Here is a 10,000-nt window from a genome sequence, read left to right as displayed (position 1 = left end):
ATCGCCAGGTCTGTTTGCCCCGGTGGTTCCACCGCCAGGCTTAAGCGCGAACTTTTTTTGTTTGTTTTCTTTTGATTAAGCGCAAGCTTTTTTCTTTGTTTTCTTTTGATTAAGCGCGGGCTTTTTTCTTTGTTTTTTTTTTGATTTCGCCCCGGCAGACGCGGTTTTTGCGCCGCCCCGGCTGACGCGGTTTTTGCCGCCCCGGCTGACGCAGTTCGGACTTAGCACTTTTCGGCTGTGCCTGGCTGGCGGCCCACTCACTCGATCGCCATGTCTGTTTGCCACAGTTTTCCCGGTGGTGCCGCACCCGGGCTCGCCCCGGCAGACGCGTTTTTTTTTTTCTTTCGCCCCGGCTGACGCAGTTTTCGCGCCGCCCCGGCTGACGCGGTTTCGTGCCGCCCCGGCAGACGCGGTTTTTTTGCGCCGCCCCAACTGACGCAGTTCGGACTTGGCACTTTTTGGCTGAGCCTGGCTGGTGGCCCACTCACTCGATCGCCATGTCTGTTAGCCACAGTTTTCCCGGTGGTGCCGCACCCGGGCTCGCCCCGGCTGACGCAGTTTTCGCGCCGCCCCGGCAGACGCGGTTTTCGCGCCGCCCCGGCTGACGCGGTTTTTGCCGCCCCGGCTGACGCAGTTCGGACTTAGCACTTTTTGGGCTGAGCCTGGCTGGCGGCCCACTCACTCGATCGCCATGTCTGTTTGCCACAGTCTTCCCGGTGGTGCCGCACCCGGGCTCGCCCCGGCAGACGCGTTTTTTTTTTCTTTCGCCCCGGCAGACGTGGTTCCCCCCCCCCCCTTTTCGCTCGCCCCGGCTGACGAGGTTTTCGCGCCGCCCCGGCTGACGCAGTTTTCGCGCCGCCCCGGCTGACGCGGTTTCGTGCCGCCCCGGCTGACGCGGTTTTCGCGCCGCCCCGGCTGACGCGGTTTTTGCGTCGCCCCGGCTGACACGGTTCGGACTTTGCACTTTTCGGCTGTGCCTGGCTGGCGGCCCACTCACTCGATCGCCATGTCTGTTTGCCACAGTTTTCCCGGTGGTGCCGCACCCGGGCTTGCCCCGGCAGACGCGTTTTTTTTTTCTTTCGCCCCGGCTGACGCAGTTTTCGCCCCGCCCCGGCTGACGCGGTTTCGTGCCGCCCCGGCAGACGCGGTTTTTTGCGCCGCCCCGGCTGACGCGGTTTTTGCCGCCCCGGCTGACGCAGTTCGGACTTTGCACTTTTTGGCTGAGCCTGGCTGGCGGCCCACTCACTCGATCGCCATGTCTGTTTGCCACAGTTTTCCCGGTGGTGCCGCACCCGGGCTCGCCCCGGCAGACGCGTTTTTTTTTTCCTTCGCCCCGGCAGACGTGGTTCCCCCCCCCCCCCTCCGTCTTTCTTTTTGTTTTTTTTTCGCCGCGGCTGAAGTGGATTTTTCGGTGCCTCGACGCCCCGGTAGTCGCGGTTTTTCCGTTTCCGCACGGCCCCGGCTGACGCTGCTCGGTCACAGTCGCCTTTTGTGAGGATTGCAGACTTCTTGAGCGCGGGTGTTTTTTTTGTTGTTGTTGTTGTTTTATTACGCATTCGCTCCAGCAGACGCTGTTTAGACTTTTTGTTTCCTCTTTTATCCTGCGACGAGGTGACGAGGTTTATTCGGTGCCCCGCCGCCCCGGCTGAAGTGATTTTTCCTGTCCCGTGCCGCCCCGGCTGACGCGGTTGGGACTTCGCGTTTGTTCGGCCGCCACGGGTTTTGGCGCACTCGCTCGGTTGCTTGTTGTTGCCACTTGTTGCGAACCCAGGTTTCTTGAGCGAGCGCGGGCGTTTTTTCTTCCTTTCTTTCTTTGTTCTATGTGTTAGCGAATCGGCCTTTAATATCACACGAGGACTCACAACCAACAATTTTCAGTTTGAAGTGTAAAAAATCTGCAGGTGTTGACGTAACTGACTTGCCCCGTACCCTTGAGTACATCCATGAAGTTCTCGTAGTACTACTAAATCGCATTATTCCAAGTGGAGAAATTCCCATAAACTTGCAAACCTCTACACGAAAATCGGTGCGCGTGATAAAGTTGAAAATTATCGTCCGATATCAAATGTGCCTTCTATAACACAAATTCTAGGAAAAAAAAAAAAAACACTTGTTCGCCGTTTTCTGCGCCGTGACTGGCAGCACTCCGGCGAAGCGAAACGGGGTCGATTCGAGCACGATATCGGCGTCTTTCGACGTGCTCGCCGGCGACCGTCGCACGAGTACGTCGCACGAGCGCGTCTGCCGGGGCGCCGTTTGCGAAGCCGACGCAAAAGTGGGAACCGCCGCTCGGATGATCGCCGCTTTCGGCAGAGTGAGTGTTGGCACTCCGGGGAAGCGAAACAGCGTGAATGCGCCCACGAAATCGGCGTATTTTGAAGTGCCCGCCGGCGACCGTCGCACGAGTACGGTAAACCGCGTCAGCCGGGGCGTAGTTCGGGACGCCGACGAAAAAGTGGGAAGCGCAACTCGGATCTTCGCCGTTTTTGCAGGAGTGAGTGGCGGCCCTCCTGCGAGACCAAGAAGCATCGATTCGTGCACGAATTCGGCGCCTTTCGACGTGATCGCCGGCGACCGTCGCTCGAGTAGGGCAAACCGCGTCTGCCGGGGCGGGCTTCGGGACGCCGATGCGAAAGTGGGAAACGCTGCTCGGATGTTCGCCGTTTTTGGCCGAGTGAGTGCTGGCACTCGGGCGAAGCCAAACGGGGCCGATTACGGCACGATATCGGCGTCTTTCGACGTGCCCGGCGGCGACCGTCGCACGAGTACGGTAAACCGCGTCAGCCCGGGCGGAGTTCGGGACGCCGATGCGAAAGTGGAGAACGCCGCTCGGATCTTCGCCGTTTTTGGAGGAGTGAGTGGCGGCACTCCGGAGAAGCCAAGGAGCGCCAATTAGCGCACGATATCGGCGTCTTTCGACGCGCTCGCCGGCGACCGTCGAACGAGTAGGGCAAACCGCGTCTGCCGGGGCGGGGTTTACGACGCCGACGCAAAAGTGGGAACCGCCGCTCGGATGTTGGCCGTTTTTGGCAGAGTGAGTGCTGGCACACCGGCGACGCGAAAGAGCGCGAAAGCGCCCACGAAAGTGGCGTATTTGGACGTGCTTGACGGCGACCGCTGCAGGAGTACGAAAAACCACGTCAGCCGGGGCGAGCGACCCACGGCGGTCTGGGTGCTTATCGCTGCTATTATAGGGGCACCCCGGCAGACGCAGAAAAAAAAAATTTTTTTTCGACCTTCTTTTTTGCTGGTCGAGCTCGGGTAACCCAGGTCGCAATGGGAGCCGCGCACGAAAGCGGCGTCGCGAGACGCGTTCGCGGTCGCTAGTCGCACGAGCTCGGCAACCGCGTCAGCCGGCGCGGAGTTCGGGATGCCGACGGCTAAGTGGGTACCGCTGCTCGGATGTTCGCCGTTTTTGGCCGAGTGAGTGCTGGCACTCCGGCGAAGCGAAACGGGGCCGATTCGGGCACGATATCGGCGTATTTCGACGTGCTCGCCGGCGACCGTCGCACGAGTACGGCAAAGCGCGTCTGCCGGGGCGAGGTTTGCGATGCCGACGAAAAAGTGGGAAGCGCCGCTCGGATCTTCGCCGTTTTTGCAGGAGTGAGTGGCGGCCCTCCTGCGAGACCAAGAAGCATCGACTCGCGCACGATATCGGTGTCTTTCGACGTGCCCGCCGGCCACCGCCGCACGAGTACGGCAAACCGCGTATGCCGGGGCGGGGTTGGCGACGCCGACGCAAAAGTGGGAACCGCCACTAGGATGTTCGCCGTTTTTGGCAGAGTGAGTGCTGGCACACCGGCGACGCGAAAGAGCGCGAAAGCGCCCACGAAAGTGGCGTATTTGGACGTGCTTGACGGCGACCGCTGCAGGAGTACGAAAAACCACGTCAGCCGGGGCGAGCGACCCACGGCGGTCTGGGTGCTTATCGCTGCTATTATAGGGGCACCCCGGCAGACGCAGAAAAAAAAAAATTTTTTTCGACCTTCTTTTTTGCTGGTCGAGCTCGGGTAACCCAGGTCGCAATGGGAGCCGCGCACGAAAGCGGCGTCGCGAGACGCGTTCGCGGTCGCTAGTCGCACGAGCTCGGCAACCGCGTCAGCCGGCGCGGAGTTCGGGATGCCGACGGCTAAGTGGGTACCGCTGCTCGGATGTTCGCCGTTTTTGGCCGAGTGAGTGCTGGCACTCCGGCGAAGCGAAACGGGGCCGATTCGGGCACGATATCGGCGTATTTCGACGTGCTCGCCGGCGACCGTCGCACGAGTACGGCAAAGCGCGTCTGCCGGGGCGAGGTTTGCGATGCCGACGAAAAAGTGGGAAGCGCCGCTCGGATCTTCGCCGTTTTTGCAGGAGTGAGTGGCGGCCCTCCTGCGAGACCAAGAAGCATCGACTCGCGCACGATATCGGTGTCTTTCGACGTGCCCGCCGGCCACCGCCGCACGAGTACGGCAAACCGCGTATGCCGGGGCGGGGTTGGCGACGCCGACGCAAAAGTGGGAACCGCCACTAGGATGTTCGCCGTTTTTGGCAGAGTGAGTGCTGGCACTCCGGCGAAGCGAAAGAGCGCGAATGCGCCCACGAAAGTGGCGTGTTTGGACGTGCTTGACGACGACCACCGCAGGAAAACGAAAAACCACGTCAGCCGGGGCGAGCGACCCATGGCGGTCTGGGTGCTTATCGCTGCTATTATAGGGGCACCCCGGCAGACGCAAAAAAAAAAAAATTTTTTTTCGACATTCTTTTTTGCTCGTCGACCTCGGGTGACCCAGGTCGCAGTGGGAGCCGCGCACGAAAGCGGCGTCGCGAGACGGCTTCGCGGTCGCTAGTCGCACGAGCTCGGCAACCGCGTCTGCCGGGGCGGAGTTCGGGACGCCGACGGCTAAGTGGGAACCGCCGCTCGGATGTTCGCCGTTTGTGGCCGAGTGAGTGCTGGCACTCCGGCGAAGCCAAACGGGGCCGATTCCGGCACGATATCGGCGTCTTTCTACGTGCTCGCCGGCGACCGTCGCACGAGTACGGCAAAGTGCGTCTGCCGGGGCGGGGTTTGCGACGCGTACGCAATAGTGAGAACCGTCGCTCGGATGTTCGTCGTCTTTTGCCGAGCCAGTGCTGGCACTCCGGCGAAGCCGAACGGAGCCGATTCGGGCACGATATCGGCGTCTTTCCACGTGCTCGCCGGCGACCGTCGCACGAGTACGGTAAACCGCGTCAGCCGGGGCGGAGTTCGGGACGCCGATGCGAAAGTGGGAAGCGCCGCTCGGATCTTCGCCGTTTTTGGAGGAGTCAGTGGCGGCACTCCGGTGAAGCCAAGGTGCGCCAATTCGCGCACGATATCGGCGTCTTTCGACGTGCCCGCCGGCCACCGTCGCACGAGTACGGCAAACCTCGTCTGCCGGGGCGGGGTTTGCGACGCCGACGCAAAAGTGGGAACCGCCGCTCGGATGTTCGCCGTTTTTGGCAGAGTGAGTGCTGGCACTCCGGCGAAGCGAAAGAGCGTGAATGCGCCCACGAAAGTAGCGTATTTGGACGTGCTTGACGGCGACCGCCGCAGGAGTACGAAAAACCACGTCAGCCGGGGCGAGCGACCCACGGCGGTCTGGGTGCTTATCGCTGCTATTATAGGGGCACCCCGGCAGACGCAGAAAGAAAAAAAAAAAAAATGGGGACATGGCGTGCGTCACCGTGCGGCTTCGCAGCGTTGCCGAAGTCGCCGAGCCCTTCGACTGAGCCGAACGGCGGACAGGGAACGTTGGTCGGCCGTTCTAACCTGTCGGTGCCACGCCGAGACGTCGTTAAGGAAAACCGCGTCGTGGGCCTCTACGACGCCGTCGAGTCGTTGTACGTTTGGTGTCCAGCGTGTCGGCGGCGAGTAGCGGACACGTCGTTCACGACTTCGGTCTTTCGCAGTCGACGCGAACTTGCGGAGAGTCGTGGTGCCTCACGTTTTCGGCAGAAACCGCGGCGGAATTTTCCCGTGCGTGCGCGCACGACCTCGGTGCTGTGCCGTCAGCGTAGTGTTGCACAAACTCGTGGCCTACCCAAGGTGCGGTACGTTTGCGGCCGTATCCTCGGTGGGAATTTCGTGAGTAGGGTCGCAAATTCTACGACCTCGGCGGGTTTGAGAGCGACGTAGACTTGTGGCACGCTCAACGTGCCACACGTTTCGGGGCACACCCGCGGTGAAATTTTCTCGAGTACGCTCGTATTAGTGCCCAAGGAGGTCTGGGTACTTATCGCTGCTATTATGTGGGGGTTCTCGTGAGCGGCGTACGCGAAAGCGACCGGGTGTCTGATATGCGGCGGGCTTCGGCCTCGTCAAGCGTGTCCTCGGGTCTGCTCCAGGGGAATCCACGGCAGTCGTCTGCAGCCTCATCCGCTTGATGCGTTAGGGGCTGGTTGTCGGACGGTGCCGTTTTACCACGATATCGAGGTGTGTTCCGTGTCGTCCTCGGGCGATTCAGATGCGAAAGCGCCGAAGACGCGGGCGTGACCCGTCGTCTGGCGGCTTTGCAGTCTCGGCTCCGTTGCTAGTTCCGGCCGGTCCACCGACAGTGCAGCGGGCTTGGGCAACCCGCACGGCGCGACCGAGTCGATGCAACGAAAAAGAGCGAGCATGAACGTGCTTCTTGCCGCACGGCTCCCACTCGTCTTTCGGGAAGGTTGTGCCGTAGCGAGCTCGAACGCCGTCATCTCGGAGTGCAAAATAAGCGTGTTGGGGCGCCTGAAGGTGGCCTCCGCCGCACACAGACTGCGTCCGGCCCGCCGAAGGCGAGGACGGACGCGCAGTCGAACGATTACCTGGTTGATCCTGCCAGTAATCATATGCTTGTCTCAAAGATTAAGCCATGCATGTCTAAGTACATGCCGAAATAAGGCGAAACCGCAAATGGCTCATTAAATCAGTTATGGTTCCTTAGATCGTTTCTTCCTACTTGGATAACTGTGGCAATTCTAGAGCTAATACATGCAGTGAGCCTGGAGCCCTTTGGGTAACGGGTGCTTTTATTAGACCAAGATCGATCGGGTTTCGGCCCGTATTGTGTGGTGACTCTGGATAACTTTGTGCTGATCGCATGGCCACGAGCCGGCGACGTTTCTTTCAAGTGTCTGCCTTATCAACTTTCGATGGTAGGTTACTTGCTTACCATGGTTGTTACGGGTAACGGAGAATCAGGGTTCGATTCCGGAGAGGGAGCCTGAGAAACGGCTACCACATCCAAGGAAGGCAGCAGGCGCGCAAATTACCCACTCCCGGCACGGGGAGGTAGTGACGAAAAATAACAATACGGGACTCTTTTGAGGCCCCGTAATTGAAATGAGTACACTCTAAATCCTTTAACGAGGATCAATTGGAGGGCAAGTCTGGTGCCAGCAGCCGCGGTAATTCCAGCTCCAATAGCGTATACTAAAGCTGCTGCGGTTAAAAAGCTCGTAGTTGGATCTCAGTTCCAGACGAGTAGTGCATCTACCCGATGCGACGGCTCGGACTGAACATCATGCCGGTTCTTTCTTGGTGCACTTCATTGTGTGCCTCGAGATGGCCGGTGCTTTTACTTTGAAAAAATTAGAGTGCTCAACGCAGGCGAGTCGCCTGAATAAACTTGCATGGAATAATAGAACAAGACCTCGTTTCTGTTCTGTTGGTTTTTGGAATACGAGGTAATGATTAAGAGGGACGGACGGGGGCATTCGTATTGCGGCGCTAGAGGTGAAATTCTTGGACCGTCGCAAGACGAACTACTGCGAAAGCATTTGCCAAGAATGTTTTCATTGATCAAGAACGAAAGTCAGAGGTTCGAAGGCGATCAGATACCGCCCTAGTTCTGACCATAAACGATGCCAACCAGCGATCCGCCTGAGTTACTCAAATGACTCGGCGGGCAGCTTCCGGGAAACCAAAGTATTTGGGTTCCGGGGGAAGTATGGTTGCAAAGCTGAAACTTAAAGGAATTGACGGAAGGGCACCACCAGGAGTGGAGCCTGCGGCTTAATTTGACTCAACACGGGAAAACTTACCCGGCCCGGACACTGGGAGGATTGACAGATTGAGAGCTCTTTCTTGATTCGGTGGATGGTGGTGCATGGCCGTTCTTAGTTGGTGGAGCGATTTGTCTGGTTAATTCCGATAACGAACGAGACTCTAGCCTATTAAATAGGTGCGGGGTTCCCAGCACCTTACAACCTTCTTAGAGGGACAAGCGGCTCCTAGCCGCACGAAACAGAGCAATAACAGGTCTGTGATGCCCTTAGATGTCCGGGGCCGCACGCGCGCTACACTGAAGGAAGCAGCGTGTCTTTATCCCTGTCTGAAAAGACTGGGTAACCCGTGGAACTTCTTTCGTGATTGGGATAGGGGCTTGCAATTGTTCCCCTTGAACGAGGAATTCCCAGTAAGCGCGAGTCATAAGCTCGCGTTGATTACGTCCCTGCCCTTTGTACACACCGCCCGTCGCTACTACCGATTGAATGATTTAGTGAGGTCTTCGGACCGATGTCCGGCGCGGCCTTTCGGTTGCGCCGGTCTGTTGGAAAGATGGCCAAACTTGATCATTTAGAGGAAGTAAAAGTCGTAACAAGGTTTCCGTAGGTGAACCTGCGGAAGGATCATTAACGGATTGTGAAGGGTGAGCGCCTCAGCTGCGTCTGCGCCCGACACTTTCTGCCGCTGACCCCGTTTGGACGCGGGGTCGGCTTTTCCCCACGGGGCTGCCTGAATGTGGAGCGGCACCCCGTGACAAATTGTTGCGCCCAGCGGACGCCAACACCGCGACCTTGGACGGTCGGCCAGGTGGCGGACGCGGGTACAAACGGCGCAACGCACTCATAGGTCGGCTTTCGACCCGCCACTGCACCGTGGCTCGAAGCGCTCGAAATGCGCGACCCGACCGCTGCGGGACCGCCTAGTACTGTAAACAGGAGCGGCGGAGCGCGAACGGCGAGTCGTGGTTACGTCGGTAGAAGGCGAGGCTGCGCGTTCCCGAAACGCCAGCCGAGTGCCCTCCCGACCGTTCGAGCGTGCAAGAACGAGACCCGACAATCGCGCGGCGACTGCCAAGTACGAGAGGAACGGCACAAGCGTCGGCGGTCGGTCAAGGAACTGGCGATGTGACGGGTCCGCTGTGCACCAGTGCATACCGTCCCGCCGTCCGCGGCAAGCGCCTCCGCGTCCTCGGGTGACGGAGGCTGCCGGTCGGTTCTTGCAGGCGAGGGATCTCGCTGGCACCGGTTCGCGTTGACGCGCGGCCGGTCATGGCACGGCGATGCGACGGCCGAGGTGCGCAGTACTCGATGGAGGAACCGCACGCTCCGATGACCGTCCCGCCCTCCGCGGCGTATGCGTACCGACCGTAATGGTTGCAGCAGCGCCGGCCGGCTTTTGAATTCGCCACACGAAACACGGTGCGAGATCGCGGTTAGGGGAGCGTCGACGTTGCCAGGCGTTTTGCTTGCTGCCGAGGGAAAGGCGGCACGGCCACGTCGCGCTCGTCGCGATTAGCGGGTCTGCGCGCTTTGGGAAGGTGCCGCAACGACTTGCCGAAAGAGGAAGCACGGAAGAACGAGGGACTTGGACGTCCCGACAATTGAACGCACTTGCGGCCAGGCCCTTGCTGGCTTCGTTCTTCCGCCTCGAGTAGGCTCGTACGCGGCTCCGGCGCCGAAAGTGGTCCTTGGCACCGACTTCGGTGGACGTGGGAAGTGCCGCGCAAGTACGGCGCGCCTGGCTCCACCTGTTGGCTAAAGTAGGCAGCCGGATCGGCATTTTGGTGTGCGGTGGCAAACCGTGGATGCGAAAAAAGCTTGTGCGATTTCGTGGAACAAAAAGCGGGGGTCCCCCTTTTTATGCGGAGGAGACCGACCCGCCTGCCGTGGTGAACCGCGACGCCACGGTAAAAACGGGAGAGGCTTGTCGATGGGACCGTGCATCCCGCGCTCCACGGAGGCCGGGAGGCGGCCGCCCGAGGAAATGTGTAGCCGTCGAGGCCCGCATCTGCGTGCACTC

The 10,000-nt window shown here is 59.9% G+C and overlaps 1 non-coding gene across 1 annotated transcript; it reads left to right on the top strand.

Moving 5' to 3' along the window:
• Positions 1 to 6,795: 6,795 nt before the first annotated feature.
• Positions 6,796 to 8,610, top strand: LOC142790610 (small subunit ribosomal RNA). Its single transcript, XR_012889640.1, has one exon. It is a non-coding gene; the product is annotated as a small subunit ribosomal RNA (ribosomal RNA).
• The last annotated feature ends 1,390 nt before the right edge of the window (positions 8,611 to 10,000 follow it).

This window comes from Rhipicephalus microplus, unplaced genomic scaffold (genome assembly GCF_043290135.1).
Source record: "Rhipicephalus microplus isolate Deutch F79 unplaced genomic scaffold, USDA_Rmic scaffold_117, whole genome shotgun sequence".
Lineage (NCBI taxonomy): Eukaryota > Metazoa > Arthropoda > Arachnida > Ixodida > Ixodidae > Rhipicephalus > Rhipicephalus microplus.
Note: the sequence above shows the minus strand (reverse complement) of the source record. Positions and strands in the feature narration are given on the sequence as shown.